The 17187-nt window shown below is 37.8% G+C and overlaps 1 long non-coding RNA gene across 1 annotated transcript; it reads right to left on the reverse strand.

Moving 5' to 3' along the window:
- Positions 1-1045: 1045 nt before the first annotated feature.
- Positions 1046-14310, reverse strand: LOC118967393 (uncharacterized). Its single transcript, XR_005054381.2, has 4 exons — positions 14062-14310; positions 13433-13543; positions 10963-11058; positions 1046-1107 (listed from the first exon to the last, which is right to left on the reverse strand). It is a non-coding gene; the product is annotated as an uncharacterized lncRNA (long non-coding RNA).
- Between the last annotated feature and the right edge of the window lie 2877 nt (positions 14311-17187).

Genomic DNA, 17187 nt, shown 5'->3' on the forward strand with positions numbered 1-17187 from the left:
ACAATGAGATATCACCTCACACCACTTAGGATGGCCAGCATTGAAAAGACTAAGAACCACAAATGCTGGCGAGGATGCGAAGAAACGGGAACCTTCCTACACTGCCGGTGGAAATGTAAGCTAGTTCAACTTTGTGGAAAACAATATGGAGGTTCCTCAGAAAACTAAAAATAGATATGTGATTTGACCTGGGAATTCCACTCCTAGGAATTTACCCAAAGAATTCAAGATCTCAGACTCAAAAAGACATATGCACCCCTATGTTTATTGCACCACTATTTACAATAGCCAAGAAATGGAAGCAACCTAAGTGTCCATCAGTAGATGAATGGATAAAGAAGAGGTGGTGCATATATACAGTGGAATACTATTCAGCCATGAGAAGGAAACAAATCCTACCATTTGTAACAACATGGATGGAGCTGGACGATATTATGCTCAGTGAAATAAGCCAGGAAGAGAGAGTCAAGTACCAAGTGATTTCCCTCATTTGTGGAGTGTGACAATAAAGCAAAACTGAAGGAACAAAACAGCAGCAGACTCACAGACTCTAAGAAGGTACTGGTGGTTACCAAAGGGTAGGGTGGGTGCAGAAGAGGATTGAGGGGTATTATTACTGTTACACATGGTGTGCGGGGGATCAATGGGAACACAGTGTAGCAAAGCAAAGGCAAATAGTGACTGTGGCATCTAAGTACACTGATGGACAGTGACTGCTTTGGGGTGTGTGTGGGGGTTTAATAATATGGATGAATGTTTTAAAAATCACTTTTTTTCTCCTGAAAACTAATGAAAAAACAGATCCTAAGTCCTATGGAGCCAAATGACCTTTAAGATTGGGACATAAAAAGCATGTCTTTTGGGGATCTATTCATCTGAGAAACTAAGAGATTTATTAATTTCAGTTAACTTCTTACTTCTGTGCTGAGCCAATTTTAGCATGATAATTGAAATAGATTATAAAATTCTGCCCATATTGTTAGGAAGGTTCCATTACAATATTTGCTTGTCTATTTTTCCTCTCCCTTTTACTCTACTCAAATACCTTGGAGTGTCACACCATTTTCGGTTGACTTGGTGTTTTCATTTTTGTCTTCTAACAGCTTTCTGGAAGAGAAATTAGTATGCCATCAAATTGGGTCATGGAACTGTACAATTCAATGCTTTTTAGTATAGAAACAGCTCAGTGTATAAACACGGAGCTGTGAAACCATCACCATAATCATTAAAAATATTTAAAACCCCTCCCTCAAAAGAAACCACACTTGCATTAAGCATTACTGTATTTTAATTGCCACATCCCGGCCCTCAGCTCTAGGCATCTCATAATGAAAATTCTGCCTCTAAAAATTTGTTAATTGTGGACATTTTGAATTTTGTCAAGTGATATTTCTGTTTCTGTGATGATCATATTTTCTTCCTTCTTGAGTATAATCATAGGGGTACTATATTAATTGATTTTCAATGCTATGACACCCATGTATCTCTGGAATAATTCCCATTTGATCATTGTGTATAATCTTTTGATATATTTCTGCTTTCATTTTGTTAGTATTTTCCTAAAGATTTTAGTGTCTATATTTACAAGAGAGATTAATCTCTAGTTTCTCTTTTCTGTATATTTTGTCTGGTTTCAATACAGCATAATACTGATCTAATAGAATGAGTTAAGACGTGCTACTTTCTGTTCTATCTTTTGGAAGAGTTTGTGGAGACTTGATATATCCTTTAAATATTTTTCAGAATTCACCAGTGAAGCCATTTGAGACAGCTTTTTTTTATGAGAAGTCTTTACATTATTAATTCAATCTTCACTTGGCACAGGTCTATTCAGATTTCACAGGCACAGGTCTAGTCAGATTTCATACCTTGTATCTTCCTTTCTAGGAATTATTTTAATTTCATCTACATTATCTAATTTTGGCACAATGTTATTCATATGTAATTTGTGAACATTTTTTTTTTGAGAGGGCATCTCTCATATTTATTGATCAAATGGTTGTTAACAACAATAAAATTCTGTATAGGGGGGTCAATGCTCAATGCACAATCATTAATCCATCTGAAGCCTAATTCTCGTCAGTCTCCAATCTTCTGAAGCATAATGAACAAGTTCTTACATGGTGAACGAATTCTTACATAGTGAATAAATTCTTAGATGGTGAACATTTTAAACCTCTTTATTCCATAGTACTCTGTAATACTGATAGCCATCTCTACACCTGTTCCATCATTCCTGACTTCAGCAAATTGAATCTCTTTTTATTTCTTAAGCAACTTAGCTAATGGCTTGTCAATTTTGTTGAACTTCTCAAAGAACCAGATTTTGGTAACATTGATTATCTCTACTGATTTTCTGTTCTTCATTTCATTGCCTTCTGTTCTAATCTTCATTATTCTTTTCTCCTCGCTTCATGTTTTTCCAGTGTTTAAAGGTGGTAGGTTAGGCTGTTCATTTGAGTTTTTCTTCTTTTTAATGTAAGCTTTTAAACTTCTTTGTTCTTGCTGTATAATCAAGAATTTGTCTGGTCTTGTCCTGAGTCCCTGACACTCAGATACTAAAACCTTTGGAATTTTCTGAGTTACATGTCTTGCATATTCATGAGCCCCTTGGCTCACAAGTGAGATGATGGTAATTAGGAGACTAATATTGGGCCCCCAAATAGCTTCAGGATGGGGACTAGTAATACCAAAAAGGCCAATCATATTTAAGAGTTGGGCTTTGTGCCACATAGTATCAGTCTGACACCTTATCTCATAACCTCTGTGGAAAAGAGGGGAACTGGATATTCAGTTCAAGGTTATGGCTGTTAATTCACACAATGAAGCTCACTGGCCATCCTTTTTTTCTTTAACATTTCAATGATGTATTTATTTTATAACTGGAAGTTTGTACCTTTTGACCCCTTTAGCCAATTTTACCCCCCTCCCCTGCCCAGCCCCCTGCCTCTGGTAATCACCAATCTAATAGCTGTGTCTATAAGTTCATTGTTTTTGTTTCTTAGATTCCACATATAGGTGAGATCATATAGTATTTATCTTTCTCTGACTTATTTCACTTAGCATAATGTTCTTGAGGTCCTCACATGTTGTCAAAAACGGCAGAATTTCCTTCTTTATTATGGCTGAATAGCATTCCATTATATATATATATATTATGTTCTTTATCCATTCAGCCACAAATGGACATTTAGGTTGTTTCCATATCTTGACTATTGTAAATACTTCTTCCATGAACATGGAAGTACAGATATCTTTTTGAGATAGTGATTTTGATTTTGTTTTCTTTGGATAAATACTCAGAGCACAATCACTAGGTCATATGGTAATCCTGTTTTTAATTTTTTGAGGAATATCCGTACTCTTCTTCACAGTAGATATGCCATTTGACATTCCTACTAACAGTTCACAAGTGTTCTCTTTTCTCCACATCCTTTCCAACACTTGGTATTTTTTGTTTTTTGATACTAGCCATTCTAACAGGTGTGAGGTAATGCCTCATTGTGGTTTTAATCAGCATCTCCCTAGTGATTAGTTATGTCGAGCATCTTTTCATGTGCTGGCTGGCCATCTGTATGTCTTATTTGTAAAAAAAAAGTGACTCTTCAGATCCACTGCCCATATTTATATGGATTGTTTGCTTACTTTTGAGTTGTATGAGTTCTTTATATATTTTAAACATTAATCCTTTATCTGATATATGATTTGAAAATATCTTCTCTTATTTAATAGGTTGCCTTTCACTCTACTGGTGGTGCCCTTGGCTGTGCAGCTTCTTAGTTTGATGTGGTCCCACTTGTTCATTTGTCCTTTCGCTGCCTTTGCATTTGACGTTAATTCAAAAGATCATCGCAAAGACTAATGTCAGGGAGATCACTGCCTATGTTTTCTTCTAAGAGTTTTATGGTTTCAGTTCTTATATACAAGACCTTAATCTATTTGAGTTAATTTTTGTGTATGGGGTAGGATGGTTGTCTTCTTCCACTCTATTGCGTATGTCTGTCCAGCTTCCCAAGCACCATTTCTTGAAGAGACTGTTCTTTCCCCTTTGTATAGTTTGTTTGTTTTTTATTTTCATAAATTAGTTGACCATATATGGGGGATTTGTCTTTTTTTCTTCTTTTTCTAGTTTCTTAAGGTGTAAAGTTAGGTTGTTAATTTGAGGTTTGTCTTTTTTCCTGAGATCAGCATTTATTACTATGAACTTCCCTCTTTAAACTTCTTTTGCTGCATCTCAGAAGTGGGATTTTGATATGTTATATTTACATTTTCATTTGTTACAAGGTTTCTTTAATTTTAATTTTAATTTCTTTTGTCACCCATTGGTTGTTTAGGTAGCACGTTGTTTAATCACCCCCATATTTGTGAATTTTCCTTTTCTTCTTGTATTTGATTTCTAGTGTCATACCATTGTGGTTAGAAAAGATGTTTGATATGATTTAAATCCTTTTTAATGTGCACTTGAGAAGAATGTACATTGTTTTCAAGTGCTTTTGGTGGGAATGTTCTGTAAATGTCTGATAAGTATATGTGCTCTGACATGTCATTTAAGGCTGATGATTCTTCATGATGTTTTTGTCTGGATGATCTAATCATGATGTAAGGTGGGTACTAAAAATCTCCTACTATTATTGTACTGCTCTCTATTGTTCCCTTTAGGCCTGTTGATATTTGCTTTATATATTTAGGTTCTCCTATGTTGGGAGCATAAACGTTTACAAATGTTATATCCTCTTGTTGGATTGACCCCTTTATCCTTATACTTATCTCCTTTTCAGTAAATTTTTTTCCCTGAAGTTTTATCTGGTTCTTCATTTTGCTTGACTCTCTGTGCTGGTTTCTATGCGTTAGATAAAACAACCCCTTCCCCGAGACCTGAAGGAATGGTCTTGTATAGGAGATGAAATTTATCATTCAAGCTTTCCCTTGCTCTTGGTTGTCTCCTGAACCTTTGTGTCTGTCCAATCAGGTTATTTCATTTTTATTAGATCTCAGCTTTTGAGAATGTGCCATGACCAGTCAGTGTCCCAAAAGGGAGGATCAATTAGCAGCTAGATTCAGGTTGATTGGAAACCAGGTTGTCAGGAAGGCAGCTTTTATAGTATGCAAATATATTCCATCTTATGGCACAGCAGCATTAGCCCTGCTGACCATCAGACCAGGCAATCTTGAGGTGTCCTCTGGGCAACAGTTACAAAACTCAGGACCCCACATGAGAGCATAAGCTCCTTTCTGGGAGATAATGGTAGGCTGTAGTGAGGCAGAGGGAGACCCAGCTTCTGTTCCCTAAGAGCACCTCTGCACCTCTAGATTGTGCTAAACCTGAAGCCTGCCCCTCAAGCTGAAGCTCCAGGACAAGAAATAGGGAAAACTGTTTCAGACAGCTCTCTGTGCAGTACCCGGATACTAGCCTGCCAAGAACTGCCTCTCTGTTTCAGATCCATGGGCCCAGAGATACACCTGCCTTGGCCACCAGAGCCGGGCACTCAGGGTGTCCTCTGGGCTGCAGCAACAAAATCTCTAGACCTAAAATCTAGATCTAAAATATGGGACATCAGGCATATCTAAGAGCTCCTCCCTGAGGGACACTGGTGCTCTGGAGAGTGGCAGAGGAAGAGAGCAAAGATGCCACTGCCTTCTGAAGTCTCTGTAAAGGTTTGCAGTCAGTCCTTAGATGTGTGTTAAATTAGAAGCCTTCCCCTCAGTCTATAGTTATGATGATTAGCTAACAGGCCTTTTTCACATATAGACTGGAGTCCTGAGTCTGACGCCTCTCTGTGTGCTGAAGGTGCACCCCTACTGACCCACCAGAGCCAGGCAATATAGAGGTGTTTTTTGGTGGCAGCCATAAAAATTGAGGTGCTTGACAAGGGTATAAAATCTTTTCTTGGAGACACCAGAGAGCTGGAGGGAGGCAGAGGGAGTGTCTATGTGCCATGAGAGCACATCTGTAGGGTATAGATGTGTGCCAGGCCGGAAGCCTTCTCTCAGACTGAATAGAGCTTCCTTGATGGTAAACACATAAGGGAGGAGTGTGGGACATAGGTATTGCATGAGGAGTGGGCATAGAAGTTTTGCATTTCATATCCTCTAATTCCTACCATGTGTATCTCTTTATTTGGTTGTTTCTGAGTTATGTTCTTCATAATAATACCATAGTAGTAAGTATAGTGATTTCCTGAGTTCTTGAGTGGTTTTACTGAATTACTGAACCTGAGGAGGGTTACAGGTTCTGGTTGTGGACCATACCCTTTTAACTTGTGTATGGCTCCACATAGAAACTCATTCTACAAGTGAGCTTGGATGACAGTGATAGGGTCCCAGTAGTCTAGCATCCTGTGCCTGAGACAGAGCTAATGCATCTATTCTATAAAGAGGGCTGAGATGGGAGAAAGAAGTCTCACACCTCTCAGCCACTTCTATCTGGAACAGAGCTTATGAAACACAAAACAGGGATGGAAGAATGATAAATACTGGCATTCTGCCCCTCCTGGAGAGAACTCATAGCTCTAGAATGGAAACCAGAGGGAGAGAGAACCCTGTATTTTTGGCTGCACACACCAGCAGCTGAGCATTCAACATTCTGAGCTGGAGGATAGGAGGACAGAGCAGGCCATGGTTCAAATGCCATCGGCTCCCACTATTATTACCAAAATTTGGTAGATTTTCTAGATTATTTTTTTTCTCCATTGCAGTCTATAGACTTTAAATATTTGAGATTTTAAACTTATCATGATGAGCATTTAGTAAAGCATATAATTGTCAAATCATTATGTTGCATACCTGAAACCAATATAATATTTTCTATCAACTCTATTTCAATAAAAAAGAAAGTAAAAATGATTTTCACTAGTTATGGTTGTTTTGCTGGAATGAATGCCTACATCCCAGGAATCCTTTTGTGCTACTTGTTTCCAATCTGTGATAACACATAACCAAAGCAACAACAGAAATAGCCAGTCTACTAAGGAGTGTAAGAATACAATGCTCCACTACAATTTGAGCTTTCCTAACTAGACTTTGAAACAGTCTCAAGGAAAGGAGTTAGGAGAAATGGAATAAAGTACAGGTCACCCATCAATGAATAAGGGCAAAGAGGGCTAGAGAGAATCATTTCATGTTTGAAAATAGATTTATGATCATTTACTCATAAGTTTTTAAAACAGTCATTGTTGAACTTACAGACCCTATTAGCACTGCTGTTCATGTAAACCTATATTGAGTTCCTGGATATTTAAATTGTTCTTTTTGTAAATGTGATATAGGGAAACAACACCTAGCTTCTCCTTATCCTTTCTTCTCTTTGGGAGAAACAAAGAAAGGAAAAAGGAGTAGAACTAATATGTGATAGGGGATTTTTGAACTCTTTTATATACACCTTGATGTAATCAACATTAAAAAAATTTTTCTTCTTCATAACAAGTATTACACTAGTAACAGCAAATTAAGCCTTATGCTTCTGTCCACAGCATGTACATTCTAGCTGTGGAGGGGACTGATAACACTAATTGATAAATAGAACATTCCAGCTGTGCTGTTAAAATGTCATATATATATTGCATTCATGAGATTGATTTCCTGTAAGAGGAAAATCCTGGATTTTAAAACATGGTTTGTTTTCTGTTTGGTTTGGTTTTGCCTCATTTGAACTCTATAGTTATAACTGGTATAAATTCTGAATGAGAACCAGGATAAATTTACAATTTCTAGTCATAGTTTTTTACACTGAAACTGATGTGATGAAGCAGTTGTAAGCTTCTCAGAATTCTTCTGACTCACATTTATACACCTCCTATTAGCTTGTACTGGTCACAAGAAAGTTACATGACTTTGAAACATTAAACTTACTAAAACATAACATTAACTAATCTTGATTATCCATGCTCCAGAATTTTACTCCAATCAGTCGGTAAAATACAAACACAATATGCAAGGTGGGAGGACTAGGAATGCATTTTCCGTAGCTAGACATTTTTGGATATTACATTCAGTCAAAAGATATTTTATAACCTCCTAAATGTCTGCAGGAGTCACACTGTCTCCTGGCTAAAGGATGTAACTATGCATGTTAATACTTGACCAATTAGTTTGGAACATTGCTGCTATGGCAATCCGAGGGAAAATTTCCCTATATTAAATTTAAAAAATTATGATATCAGGGACTGATACGAATAGTTTTTTTGTAATTAACAAAAAAAGAAAAATGTAGAAAATATCAAATATGGTGTTGAAAGAGAAATAGAAATACTCAGACATAAAATTAGGGCCACAATAGCTTAATATTGAAGATCCAAGCTGAATGCCTAGAACCACACAGCTAAAGCTAAAAAAAAGAAATGCAATGGGAATACATATTCAATACTTAGTTTTTAAAGAAAACACTTCATGTAAATAAGATAGATAGGAATAAGTTTACAATATTTACCTGCGTACAATCTGCTTAATAGCCAAACATGCAACTGCTAGCAAAAATCCTATAGGGCTATTTCTTACTAGAAATAATGAAACTAAAATAGACACACAGATTTAAAATTTTTAGTAAAATCCCAGAAACATATTTAAGATGGTAATTGGCAAAAAAAGAATCCAAAATCAACTACAAAGATGGTGAAGGACCTTTGGAGGATGTTGTTGTGTGGGGTCGGGCAGCAGAAACAAGGATGGAAAGCAATCTGAATCCGATCCCTTCCAGTGACTTAGCAATATCAATCCTAAGAAGACAGTTTTATGGTCAAGTCTAGGAATCAACATATTTTAAGATCTCCGGGTGATTCTTACATACCAAAGTTGGAGAACCACAATCCCCATCTATGTTATGTTGGATAACTGACAATATAGAATTCATTAGATACAAATTAAATTAATTTATGGAACTAAATGGGCCCTTAATGTGCATTTCAGGAGGGAGCTTGGAGGCCTATGGTGTGTGGAATGCAGGAGGAAATGCCCTTCATGCTCTCAATGCCACCTTACACAAATAAAATAGGTACATTTTTATTTTCTTAATTTTTTATGTAGTAATTTTCATTAAAGCCTGAATCATACTACTGCAAATTAATTTATTAGAGTTATTCTAAAATGTTGACATATATATGTCTCAGGTAGTCTGGTGCACCTCACAGACACAATTGAAGGCAACTGTAAGACATACTGTATATAAATTTTAGGAGAGTCTCAGTACTATTTTTCATAACAAACCATTTGATTTTTGTTCTATTATTAAGGCTTAAAGTCAGAGCGATATACTCTGAAAGTCAATCAAGGGAAAGAAGAGTTGATTCACTTGTGAAAATAAAAGATGTAGATCTCAATAAAAATTCTATCCATATATGTAGGAGGTCTTAGTGAAAGAATGTGAGAGGCATGTTTTCATTTGTGCAAAATATACATTTTGTACATTTTTGTTTCTGCAAAATTCATTTCTGGATTCTCATGAACACTTGACAGAAAAAGAGTGCTACCAAAGCTTTCAAATGCTATTCAATTGCAAATTTTATTTTTAAGTTATCAAGGAGAAAAGCAGTTCCTAGGGATGAAAACTGGTGGATTTTATAAAGGTTTTCATTTTTCAGTCCATTTTAATAAAATATTTTGTGGGAGGAAGTTCTCGTAAAAGAACAAAATTCAACGAATATTATGTCTTTGGCTTTATACCTTGGAAATTGGACACTTTAAAAAATACTTATAAAAGAAGTGTAAAAATTAAATCTTAAGGGATTTCTGTTACTACAACTTCAAAGCATTTAATTTTTTTCTTCAGTCATTACCTTAAATTAATTGCCATTATTTGGAATCTTAAAAATGTTTAAATAGTAGTTTCCTGATTTAAAGTCACTCATCTATTAGTAATTTACTTCATCTCATTCCCAGAATACATGTTATTAAAACTCTACTCCAAGCTTTGGGAAATCTGAACATTTTATACCTCATATGGGAAATTCTGTCTAATTAAGTTGTATTATTGGAATGTATAATGAAGTATCCACATCACAAATTAAAAGTCAAACTACCCACAGGAACATCAAAGAGACTATTTGACAATACATTTCTTTCCAGAAAGGCAAATATCCATGAGGATTGTTTATAGAGTGAAAGGTAATTTCTAATTAAGTTATCAGATGGGAGCTAGGCCTTAACATTCCAGTAATGTCTCAGTGGAATACTCTTTATGTAAAGGACAGTGTATGTACAATATATATTTTGAGATGCTATTACTCATATTTAAAGAAATATGGCAATTCTTCCTCATTCCCCAAAACTTTAAGTAAAAATTATCACAGTGAAATCTCTTTATTGAACTCCTTATGGTCTCATGGCTTCTGTCACTGGAAATGGGCAATTCAACATCACCTGTTAAAGTGCTACACTTGGTAACATGTTGGTAACGTGCTGACTTGGACTTTCTGAATTAATATCTATGTTTACAAAATAGTTCAAAAAAGCATTTATTTGAAAACTTAACATTAATGCATGCTAACTAAAAGTGAAAGAACGAAACAGCAGCAGACTCACAGACTCCAAGAAGGGACTAGCGGTTACCAAAGGGAAGGGGTGGGGGAGGTCGGGTGGGGAGGGAGGGAGAAGGGGATTCAGGGGTATTATGATTGGCACACATGGTGTGGGGGGATCAGGGGGAAGACAGTGTCACACAGAGAAGGCAAATAGTGCCTCTGTGGCATCTTACTACACTGATGGGCAGTGAGTGCAGTGGGGTATGGAGAGGGACATGATAATATGGGTGAATGTAGTAACCACATTGGTTTTTCATGTGAAACCTTCATAAGAGTGTATATCAATCATACCTTAAAAAAAGTGACATCAAAAATAAATAAATAAATAAATTCATGCTAATTATGCCTAATAAAGGTGTTTCTTAAAAGCAAGGCAGTCACTTTCTCAGTGTTTCCTTACACATGCATCCTTGTATTTAGCTTAGAAGACTAAGCAAAAAATATGTGGTACCTTTCAAAGTCTATTATTGTTCCCTCTGTCGGCCTCTCTTCACCAGGCCATCTCATCTCACAGTCAGAACTGCTGGTTTGGCCAGAGGAAACCAGTCTGCATAAGGAAAAAATGTTACAACCTTTGTTTTCTGAACAATGACCTTTAAAATGTATTACTTTTCAAACAGGATCTTTTTTATTATTTCCCCATTCACCTTGAAGTACAAATGATACCTTTTAAATGTATAGTGCAGGACACAGAAAGAGCACAGAGAAAAGTCAATAGCATTGTATGAACTTCGTAAGGTGACAGATGGTAACTGGACTTACTGTGCTGGTCTCTAAGGAGTTAACAAAAAATAATTGTGGAGGGGAGATTAAGTAAGCTTTGTTCCTAGGTTTTACCAACTCATAAACTTTTCCTATTTTTTATTATATTTTAAAGCTTTTATTTTTTTATTGTTTAAGGATCTAAATAGAATTGAGACTGGAGCAAATTGAGCAGTTGGCCCCTTGGCTTGCATAAAGTTTAAAATGGGCCCCTTCATCAATAAACAAAAACATACATTGTAGTAAACACCCTGCCTTTGTACATTTATCTGGAGTAAGTACCCAGTGTGGCTGAAAGCTGTATACCTGTACTCCATCTATATTTTCGTTTCCATTATTAACCTGCTACAGCTTATCACTGATTGAGAATTTGGTTTTCTCTGAGTGCTGGTTATCTCCTGATCTATGTCTGATCAGGCTCCTCATTCTCCAGAAATCGATGCTGGAAATGGATATATTCAAATTAACTACTGAAGAAAGCCACATTTTCCGATTTGTCTGCCTGATTGGAATGTTATTATGACAATAGATTGAATATGTTTTCCTCTCTGAATTCTCCACCAGTTTTTTAATTCTCTCACCTTAATTAGATGATTATCATTGGTTAACATGTAGATTACCATTTTTATCACATGCTGATTATAACTACTACAATATGTAAAACACAAACTATATAAGGAATTTTTGCACTGAGATTCTACTCTAAATGTTTTTGTGCCTATACATACCATTTGCAGCAAATTTTTAGGACAAAAAAGCATTTTTATGAAGCCGTAAATTAATTTTAATCAAATCACTAAGCCAAATAAATTGAGATACCTCTGACTATTCAGTTATTAGCACTTTCTAATGAACCCAATAGATACTTTCATCTCAGCATTGAATACACTGGTTAGTCCAATGTAAATTCTCTATAATGTTTATCTGACACTTAGTCAACAAGTTAACAAATACTACAAACTCTATTTGGAGGCACATCACTCACCTTGAGACTATAGCAGTGACTAAGACAGGAGCTATCTTCCAGGAGCTTCCAGGCTACTCATAGTTAAAAGTAAGTGTATAGGAAATTAGAGCAGTGTAACACAGAGCTAAGTAGAAGATGACATAAGGAGGTACCTACCACATTTGCGAGTCAAATAATGTTTTCTGTAGGAGTATAAAAGAATCTAAACTGAGATCTGGTGATGGGGGTTAGCACATCAGTCACAGTGTGAAGAATGCTGTAGAGTGTTCTAGGCATAGAGAACTTGGCATTCATAGATTTCCAGGGTTTAGAGAGATCATGTTGGGTTAAATTGAGCTGCATTTTATACAAGTATTGAATTGGTATTACCAGTGATGAATGCATTGTCTTAGAAGACTTTTTCTCAATTTAAATTATGGTCTATTTTTATGGTAAGCAGGTAAAGGTTTACATTTAAATATTTCAGTGCCATTGTGAAGGTCCCTTTGTTGGACAGGTCTCAAGGAGCATAGAATAATGTACTTCAGGTAGAATCTGGAGCTAAAAGCACTTAGCATGTTGCTTCTGAGTCTCTCAGTGCCTGGGCATGAACATAGAGATGAGGGTGGGAATCCCAAGAGTACACAAAAATCTCGTCTGTCCCAGAGTCAGATTCTTCCACGGATTGCCTAAAACCTACTGCTAGCTATCAACCTTAAATGTAAACCTTTATCTTTTCCTTTTGAAGAACTGTTTCTGATTTGTCAAATATTTAATTTTTCCTCTGAACTAAAAACAGCATCTTAAGTATCCCTAATGATACTGAGGAAAATTTAATGCATGATTAACACATTCATAAGATATATCAGGACTTCTGTGGGGTATTTTAGTGTTCATTAGACATTCTACACTGTGAAACATCTCCTGTATTACACCATATGGGAGGTCTGACACTAATTAGATGGGTCCTAATCAACCAGATGGAAATCAGGATGCATAGAAGATGAAGTCACATGCTCGACCAAGGCCATCACTCCCCATTACAAGTCCAGGGATTTGCTGATGCAGAGATCCCTGGTCAGACCTTCTGAAGAGAAGTAACACTGCACAGTGTTGTTAGTAACAATGCAGTAACATTGCTTAGTGTTGTAAGTTTGTGTAGGATGCGGGGGCCATAACAATTGACAAGGTTTAACAAAATTCATTAGTTTACCCATATCGTATGTGGTGCACTGCATTTTTCATATTCATCCCAAAGATCTCTCAGGTCACATCCCCACACCATACTGAATGCATTTGCACATAGGGAAGAGAGCATCACCAGCTGTAAAAAAAAAATATGTATATATATATAGTTTGATAATTTTTCAGCTATTCCAAGCCTAAGCAAATGAATCACAGGAGTAAAGATATTATGAATTTAGTGTGACAGTCTCCACTTTTGAAAATCAACTTTATTGCTTTTAACCCTTGATCCGAATAGTGAAGACTATTTATATCGTAGAAGGAGCAGACAAAACATTTTAGATAGGTCATAGAAAATTAAATTATAAAATAATAATCACTAATATTTAAGTATTGGCTATATTCTAATCTCAGGGATTTATGTGTTTAATCTCCCTTGGCACATAAAATATTCGAGCTCTATGAAGGAAAGTATGGACATGACCTTATTTGTATATTTTGAGGACACTGAGATTGAAAGAGTTTAAGCAACTTGTCTATATTCATATAAATAGCCACTTATTTGAATCTCAAGTTCAAGATTATAATCATATCATCCCAACTCCCTTTGCTTATGTTTTAAATGTAAATAATAATACTTCATTTTAGTTTACTCACCAGTTTCATTCATTCTCTTTCACTTATTCACTGAGTTTAGGATGACGGGACACACATGGCACCTCTATTCCCATACCCACGTTCACTCTTGCAGTCTTTTCAGCCACATTCCCTTCACATGCAGAATCTGCCAGGAATAATTCCACAGCAGTGGAGAAGCACAGCGAACACAAATATAAAGAAACAGACTCTGTCCTTAAGTGTCTAAAAGTCAGTGGGAGAGACAGAAAACCAATACGATGGCACAAGGTGGCCAGTGCCACAGCAGGGGACAGATGCTGAGGGCGATGAAGAGCGGGAAGGTGGGCGGCCTCAGGGGGCGGGTGAACGTCTGCGCGTCTGCAGCTGCATGGATACAATCAACATGCTTTTCAAAGAATCCAGGGTGGGAGCTGAAAGGGGCTTATTTAAGAGAGCCATTCACTTCTGTGAGAAAAAAAATATCCCTCAGATACAGCTGGGTTGACAAATACATTCTGTGAATGGTCATTCTGATTACCAAGAGCTGAGGGTGAAAAATAAATAAATACATTTGCACAGAAACTGAAAGCCTATGGTTTCCCAAACCTTGGCTCTGCTGCTTACTTGGCACTCTCTCTCTCTCTTTTTTTTTTATCTTGACTGTCATTCTCCTTTTGAATATTGGCATCTCTCACATCTCTAATATTTATCATAATCTGGACAAGTTCCCTTTAGTGGCAGTGCATTAAGTCAGGGTTCTCCAGAAAAACAGAACCAACAGGCAAATAAAGATATACCTTGCTGTAGACTCCATATACATATGTATATGTACACAAGATCTCTCTCTCTCTCTTTCTCTCTCTCTCTCTATCTCTCTTTCTCTCTCTCACCCTGTACATAAAGAAGACCCCTTATTTTCTATGGCTGTAGGGCTGAAATTACCGAAAATCAAATGCAAGATTGCATCCTGAGATGATTGAATGACTGGATCACAACACGAGTTGAACTGCCGTGGAGGCCCACAGTTAAGAGAGGGCCCTGACAGGAAAGAATAGGGTCCTGTAAATTGAATGATAACATGTGTGAAGACCAGAATTAGGCTGTGGACACTGAGTCCCTAAATCCTGATGATGCTTCTCTGCCAGTGGGGGAAGGTTCCCACTCCCTTGGAAGCTACTTCCTCATTTCAGTGGGGCCTCTTCACCCAGGGTAGTATGGCCTTTCCACCTCCTCTAGGGGATCCACCCCACATTGCCTGAGGACACTGTAATAGTCTCTCCTAAGGCAGTTACCATGCAAGGCAATGCTGGTTCTCCTCAGGACCCACCCTTCACTGCTGGATCTGTAACCAGACCGAAGTCTCTGCATGCATCTCAGTGTGAGGTACGATGAGGAGGTGTGTTACATTCCCAAAGAACTACTTGAGTTTTCTGATTCATACCAAAAGGAATCTGGAGAACATTTGTGAGAGTGGATGTTAAGGGTTTGGGATAATGGTGGAAGGAACATAAAGAGGATCAGGCCAAATTTACTTACATGGTTCACTAAGCAAAGACTCTGAATTTAATGTTGTAGCTCAGGGAGTTAAGAAGGACACTGTCCGGTTGCCTGAAACATGGCCTGGAAGGTGGCCCACAGTGAGTGAACTGGAAATGTCAGGTTTGCCTTGCTTCATTATAGTGGAAGGGATTCCAAGGCTCAAGGAGCCCGGAAGTGGATTTCTCACTGAAGCACCACGCAGGAGTGTCCAAAAGGCACACCTCTCACCACTACTTTGAGAAGTAAATTTGTGAGGGTGGTCCCAGCATATCCGAAGAGCTCCATTATGGCTACTCTCTCCTGGACAGACCTCAGGGGAAACCACTGTCACTGAACTGGGAAAAATAAATGCAATGGGAGAAACTGGATTCTGGAGTGGCAGGGGCTGGGGTGACCCACCAACGGCAAGGTTAGTTTGCCCACCACCATGGACAACAGGGTCAAAGCAGCAGTTGAAATAGTCTGATTCCTGAAAACCTTTGATGGCTGTATGATCATACTGTTCCTTGAGGTGAAATAGAGAGGAAGCCTACTACATTCTTATTTGATCTGCATAACCAGAAAGCATCTTGGTTAAGTGAATGAAAGTCTAACATGAATCATACAAACAGAGAGGAATGGACACTCAGTTAATCTTGGACTTGAGCCAGGTTATAGATCCAGCGTCCCATTTGAAGGTGAGGCTTGGTTCCTTAGAGGAGGGATCCCAGAACACTGAACAAAATGTATATGTTACTCTTTCTCACATCCTTCTCCAAGAACTGTGCATGAACTTTTTCCAGGATAACTGTGAACTGAGAAAAAGGGGAAAACATCAGACTTACTGGGGACCACTGGCCACTGGCTCTGAGTAGGCATTCATTCCAGGAGACCAAAAGTGTCGCTGTGGTCCTCCCATCTGAGGAGAGGTTTAGGGAGGGCAGGTGTCAAAGGAGTAGCTCAGGTTTGTTTCACTGAGGGTCCAGTGGGCCCCAGAATCTCTCCTATAATTTCCCCAGTTCCAGAATGCATAACTGGAATAGAAATACTCTGCAGCTGGCAGAACCCCCATACTGGCTCCCCACCTACACAGGGAAAGCTGTTATGATGGCACAGGTCGTGCAGAAGTCATTAAAACTACCTGGAAAAATGGCAAACTGAAACCAGTATGACACCCCTGGGGGAACTGTGAACATTAGCACCCCGACCAAGGACTTGAAAGCTGCAGGGGCAGTGATTCCCATCACATGGCTGTTCAGCCCCGTTTGGCCTGCGTGGAAGGCAGATAGATTTTGGAAAATGACAGTGGATCACCACAATTTTAATTAGGTAACCCCAGTTGCAATGCTAAATCAGATGTGCTTTCATCGCTGAGCGAATTAACCCTCTTTGGTGCTGGTGTGCAGCTATGAATGTGGCAAATGTCTTTTTCTCCATCCTCCTCCATCACATCTACTAGAAATAGTTTCCTGCCAGTCAGCGAGACCAGCAATATGCCTTCCTTGTCCTACCTCAGAGGTACATTGATTCGTCATCCCTATGTCATAATTTAGGTACACAGGGATCTCGAACCTTTCCTTCCTAATGGACATCATGTTGGCCCAGTACACTGAGAGCAATGTTGTGGCCCAGTACACTGAGAGCATT

The sequence above is a fragment of the Manis javanica genome, chromosome 6 (assembly GCF_040802235.1).
Source record: "Manis javanica isolate MJ-LG chromosome 6, MJ_LKY, whole genome shotgun sequence".
Classification (NCBI taxonomy): Eukaryota; Metazoa; Chordata; class Mammalia; order Pholidota; family Manidae; genus Manis; species Manis javanica.